The sequence below is a fragment of the Canis lupus genome, chromosome 1, assembly GCF_048164855.1.
Source record: "Canis lupus baileyi chromosome 1, mCanLup2.hap1, whole genome shotgun sequence".
NCBI lineage: Eukaryota > Metazoa > Chordata > Mammalia > Carnivora > Canidae > Canis > Canis lupus.
This window is the reverse complement of record NC_132838.1, coordinates 100564645-100571177: the sequence shown is the minus strand read 5'-3', so window position 1 is coordinate 100571177 and position 6533 is coordinate 100564645.

Here is a 6533-nt window from a genome sequence, read left to right as displayed (position 1 = left end):
ATACATACTATCAATATAAATATTTTGTCTTTTGTTATTTGCCTATTGGCAGACGTAGATGAGGGCAATTAACTCATCACTGTGAGCTGAATTAATTTGGCGAAAGACATTTTCCAAAAATGAATGGCCTATGATAGCCTTCTAGGCAATTTCCCGCTTATGTTTTAGCATGAACCATCAATAACAAAAAAATTAAATGAGCATTATACAAAAGAGTAAAAAAAGAATTCTGTACAAGATGTCAGCGAATAAAGATTCACTGAAAATTTAAGAAATTAAGCATTTACTTGGGAATCAAATTTGTAATTTGGGGACAGACCTGGTGGCTCAGCAGTTTAGCGCCGCCTTCAGCCCAGGGCATGATTCTGGAGACCTGGGATAGAGTCTCGGGTCCGGCTCCCTCCGTGTAGCATGCTTCTCTCTCTGCCTGTGTGTCTCTCATAAACAAATAAATAAATAAATAAATAAATAAATAAATAAATAAATAAAATATTAAAACAAAAAAACAATTGTAATTTGGGAGACACAGATTCATAGAAACCTGAATTGTGTTCCAAGGAAGACAAAGAAGGGGTAGAGATACACAGGCAAAAGGCTTGAAGTATAGTTCATGTTTAGGTCCTCTATGCAAAACAGGGATTGAAACTAGGTTAACTGGGATTGGTTGTGTTAATATGCAAATGAGGGATTGAAACTTGTTAAATTGCATTGGCCTCTTGATGTCAAGAATGTGAACCATTCCGGTGTCACAAGGAGGAGGAAGTTATTTAAGACCAGGCTGAGGGCTTGCAGATGATTGAAAGTTGTTGTTTGTGTTGTTACTGTTGTTTTAAAGTTCATGGTTTCGGAGTGCCTGGGTGGCTCAGCGTCTGCCTTCAGCTCAGGGCGTGATCCTGGAGTCCCAAGACTGACTCTCACATCGGGCTCCCTGCATGGAGCCTGCTTCTCCCTCTCTGACTCTGCCTGTGTCTCTCATGAATAAATAAATAAAATCTTAAAAAAAAAAAAAAAAAAAGAAGAAGATCATGGTTTCTCCAATGAGGACATGCATGAGTCCCTCCACCTTTATGCCTGACCCTATTTTAAAAAGAGAACCTCTTGAGCAGCCCGGGTGGCTCAGCGGTTTAGCGCCGCCTTCAGCCCAGGGCGTGAACCTGCTTCTCCTTCTGCCCGTGTCTCTGCCTCTCCGTCTCTTTGTCTATCATGAATTAGTAAATAAAATTTAAAAAGAGAGAGAGAGAGAGAGAGAGAGAAAACCTCTTAACTAGGCTTGCTGGCTCCATTTTGAAATCTCCTTTTCCAAAGATGTGTAGTTACTGTTTTAATAGAGGTCCAAATAATTGAGGAATTTTTTCCTCCTTCAAGTTGAGGAAGAAAGTTGCTGGATTCAAGGTTCTATAGTGAGAAAAGTGATATGTGAAAGGTTAAAAAACCATGAGTACATCAATATATCACCATTTTCTTTAATTATTCTCTTAAAACTGTCTGCTTTCAGCAAGATCTTTTATATTTAGAATCCTGGAAGCCAAAATCTGCAAAAGCCATTTTTCTACTACATTTTGGGCTTAAAATTGAGCCTTTTCTTGTAAACTGAAAATAATTGCAACATTTTACTTTTATAATTAAAATAAGATGATGTCATCTTCATTTTGTCAACTTTATTTTTTTTTTTTTGATCTGCAATTTGGTCTAAGATCTAAAAATAATCCTAGTAACACAGTAAGTTCTTATGATTTATAGCACCTTCATAAAATTAAATCCTTAAATAGAACACCCATTCTTACATTTAATTTAATACAACTTTTTAAAAAGATATATTTACCTATTTGAGAGAGAGAGGGGGGTGCCTGGGTGGCTCAGTGTCTGCCTTCAGTTAGGTCATGATCTCAGGGCCCTAGGATCAAGCCCAGCATTGGGCTCCCTGCTCAGTAGGGAATCTGTTTGTCCCTTTCCCTCTGCCCCTCACCCATGCTCCATGTTCTCTGTCTCTCAGATAAATAAAGAAAATCTTTTTTTAAAAGTTACTATTGAGAGTGTGTGCACTCACTTGGTGGGTGACAGAGGGAGAGAGACAAGAGGGATTTTTTTCTTATTGCCCCTTCAATGGTCTGAATGTGTTCCCCCTACTTCCAAAATCACACATTGAAACCTAAACCCCAAGGTGATGTTTTAGGAGCTGGGGATTTTTAGGGACGCCTAAAAATCTCTGTGTGTCTCTCATGAATAAATAAATAAAATCTAAAAAGAAAAAAAAAAACCCCAAACAACAACAACAACAAAAAAGGAACTGGGGATTTTATTTTATTTTATTTTTTTAATTTATGATAGTCAGAGAGAGAGAGGCAGAGACACAGGCAGAGGGAGCAGCAGGCTCCATGCACCGGGAGCCCGATGTAAGATTCGATCCCGGGTCTCCAGGATCATGCCCTGGGCCAAAGGCAGGCGCCAAACTGCTGCGCCACCCAGGGATCCCAGAACTGGGGATTTTAGACAGTGATATAGAGCTCTCATCACCTGGATTAGTGCCCTTAAGTAAAAGGCCTGAGAGGGGTGCCTGGGTGGCTCAGTCAGTTATTTGGCTCAGGTCATAATTCCAGGGTCCTGGGATTGAGCCCCATGTCCCTGCTCAGCAGGGAGCGGCCTTCTCCCTCTCCCTCTGCCCCCCACTTGTGCTTGCTCTGTCTCTCTAGTGCTGTATCTCCCTCAAATAAATAAATAAAATCTTTTAAAAAAAATTTTAAAAAGGCCTGAGAGAGCTCCCTAACCTCTTCCACCATGTGAGGATGCAAGCAGAAACCCAGAATAGGGTCCATCAGGCCATTCTGGTACCCTGATCTCGAATTTCCAGCCACCAGAACTGTGAGATATAAATCTGTTTACAAGCCACCATCTATGGTACTTTTGTTATAACAGCCCAAAGACAGTCTCTCATAGGTTCACTAACTTTAAAATATTTTCAGCATTGTACCAATTATCCTTTTTAACCCAGTTTTTTGTTTTGTTTTGTTTTGTTTTTAAATCATGGTCCCATATAAGGATGCTTTGATTGGTAGAGATCAGAGATGCCTGGAGGGTGTGGAGCCAAGGTGAATCTCAGTACTTCAGAAAACTCCTCCCTTTTCTCTGGGGTTTTGGGAGTCTTGAACAAAGTGACAGTTAAAATATTCCCAACAGTCCCAAAGTTGTTAATCTTGTGTTAATATTCACAACTGTCACCAAATGGTTTTACTTTACAAAACTGACATTGTATCTTATCACCATGATGACTTAACACTTCATATATGCCATAAAGAATCACTTTGCTTCCACAGATGATGTTATAGATTGAATATTTGCATGCCCTTGAAGTTCAAATGTTTAAACCCTAATCCCCAGTGATGGTATTTACACATAGGGCCTTTGGGACATAATTAGGTTTAGATGAGGTCATGAGAGTGGGGTTCCATAATGGGATTGTTGTTTTTGTGAGAAGAGATCAGTTTCCTTTCTCTTTACCATGTGAGGACACAGCAAGAAAGCAAGCGAGGAAAAGGGTCATCACCAGAACCCAAACATGCTGGCAGTCTGGTCTCTGACTTCCAGCCTCCAGAACTGTGAGAAAAAAGAAATTTCTGTTGTTTTAGCCACTCGGTCTATGGTATTTTGTTAAAGCAGTCCAAGCCAAGTAATATGACCTTAAAAATTTTAAGAACACCCTGTTTAGCACTAGTCTTCAGGCTCAATGATGCCTGAGTCATTTCAGAAAAACATATATACCCTTGAGATTTGAAACAGTTGCATCTGTGGGTGCAACTATGTAGGAAAACATAGGGTAGCAGAGGCCTGACATCAGGCCAAAGTTTCAGGCATCAAAGAGAAGAGAGAAACTAATACCAACTTGGAAAAGGGAAGATGTAGCCGAATTGGAGTGGCAAAATTGGAAGAGGTTGAGAAGACAGCAGAGAGTGTCCCACACAGCAGAGGTCACAGGCAAAGGCCTAAGTGCAGGGAACTACGTTGGATGGAGCTCAGGGAAGAGCTATCATTAGTGAGGGCGGAATGCACAGTGTCAGTATACAGACCACATCAAAAACCTGCAGGCACTTGCCTGCTGGATTGAGAGTGAGCCGAAAGTGTTGGAACTACTGAGCTTCACAAAGCCTGGTATCCAGAACAGCTCAAAGGTCAGAGCCACGAGACCTTTGCCTGGAGTGTTCTATCATCACTGGCAAATATCTTCCTTCCTCAGCAGATTGGTTGCCTTATACTGAGCCCGAGTGGAAGACCAGGCCAGTTCAAGGAAAGCACAATATTCTTCACCCATGAGCTGGGGGCCATTTAATGAGATCTAACCAGCCATCGACACAGTATACAAAGGATTGAGATGTGAAGAGCAGTGTCCATCCTACACCTTTTGCTTAGAAGGCTTGATCCTCACATGGCTCAGCTGGCCTTTAACTGTGATCCCACACGACTCCTCAATGTTGGTGAAAGACAATTATTACATCCAGGAAGGAAGGCCTGAGCAGAGTTGAGGATTCCTCCAAACATCTCCTTGTGCTAGGGAGTACTTGAGCAGCCCTGCTACAATCTTTGATGACTGCAAGCCTGTCTTGGGTTCTGCCTCTTATGTGGCTATCATTCCTTGTCTCCTCTGAGCTTTTGGGAAAAGTCACCCTGAGAAGAGGTGGCAATAGCACTGCCTTCCCACCTACAATGCAGTATGGATGGACACTGCATGCTGAAGCCTCTCATGTCAGAAAACTTTTGGTCTTTCTTTCCCTTGGTCTCATGGAAGGACCCAGGGGAACACATATAGCCCACCTACAGGTTTTGGTAAACTGTTTCTGTAATGTTTTTTGAAATGCCTTCTAACATAAAGTCAAAAGCCACGTAAAAATCTGAATATCTGGGACACCTAGGTGGCTCAGCGGGTTAAACATCTGCCTTCAGCTCAGGTCATGATCCCAGGGTCCTGGGATCGAGCCCTGCATCAGACTCCCTGCTCAGCAGAGAGCCTGCTTCTCCCTCTCCCTCTGCTGCTCCTCCTGCTTGTTCTGTCATATAAATAAATAAAATATTTTTAAAGAAATCTGAATATCTGGCTCTTCCCAGAAAGCCAAGATATCTGGGAAACCCATATTAACTCCACCATTTTGTCTACTCACCCCTTAATAAAAAGGACAGACTTCCTTGGTGGCTACCAGAAGTGGAACAATGAAGGCCAGTGCTATTCTCTAGAAACTCTGGCTACTTACATAATCCATTCTCCAGACCATGAGCTCTACCCTCTTGATGATGGGGCTCCTGTATGGTGATAACCACAAGGTGAACAGCTCAGGAAGAATACAGGAATTCATAAAACACTTGTTTGGATTTCCATTATGGGTGATACACAGGTCTGCAGGTCCTGAGAAGCTCTGCACTCTTATCTCACTTGGATAGTCATCTGGAAGTTATTTTTTAAAACAGTTAAATTATTTATTTATTTATGATAGTCACACACAGAGAGAAAGAGAGAGGCAGAGACACAGGCAGAGGGAGAACAGGCTCCGTGCCCCGGGAGCCCGACGTGGAACTTGATCCCGGGTCTCCAGGATCGCGCCCTGGGCCAAAGGCAGGCACCAAACCGCTGTGCCACCCAGCGTTCCCTGTAAGTTATTTTTTTTAATGAAGATTTTATTTTTAAGTAATCTCTACATCCAAAGTGGGGCTCAAATTCACAACCTCGAGATCAAAAGTTCCATGCTCTACCAACTAAGCCATACAGGCACCTCAATCTAGAAGTTTTTGTTGTAACTTTAGAACAGCCAAGTTCTATTTTTCCAGTCTGCTCAAAACCCCATGTTTCTATACTAAGAATGGCTCCCAAATGGCTCCTGTAGATCTCAGATTAAATTATATTTGCTTCACCCTACACAACAGAACTACAGCTGATGGAGAACTGTGGTACTCCTTTGTCCCCAATGGCAGTGCTGTAACTTACTAGTCTCCCCAACTCCCTATTGCCTCATACCCCTTGTTTCTCTATATAGTATCCACTGGGCCTCTACTGGCCACCCAGGTCATATCTCCCTATTAGGAACAAGAAGACTGCTTCCCCTCAAATGGGGGAACCCAGACTTCTCTCTACAAACTAGAGACCTGCCTCCTAATCCAACAGGCCATGCTAATGTTGCAGACTAGCATCTCCTTCTTCAGGGTGAGCTCTGGGCCTTCAGGTAACTCTGAAATATAGGCCACTATGTTCATTCTATGAGCCCTTCAGTTTTTCCCAGTTCTTCAGGTGCAATGCAAAGTAGACTATAATAGAACATAGAGCAATTCCCTATGTTCCTTCTATATCTTGAGGCAGATGTTGTTGGGTACTCTGTCTCAGCCATTCCTCACTCTACTTGCTTCTTTTTTCAACCTACCCTACCACAACTGTCAAGGTTAAAGTTGACTTGATTGGGGTACCTGGATAGCTCAGTTAAGCATCTGACTCTTGATTTCAGATAAGGTAATGATTTCAGGGTTGTGAGATTGAGCCCTGCATCAGGCTCTGTGTTGGG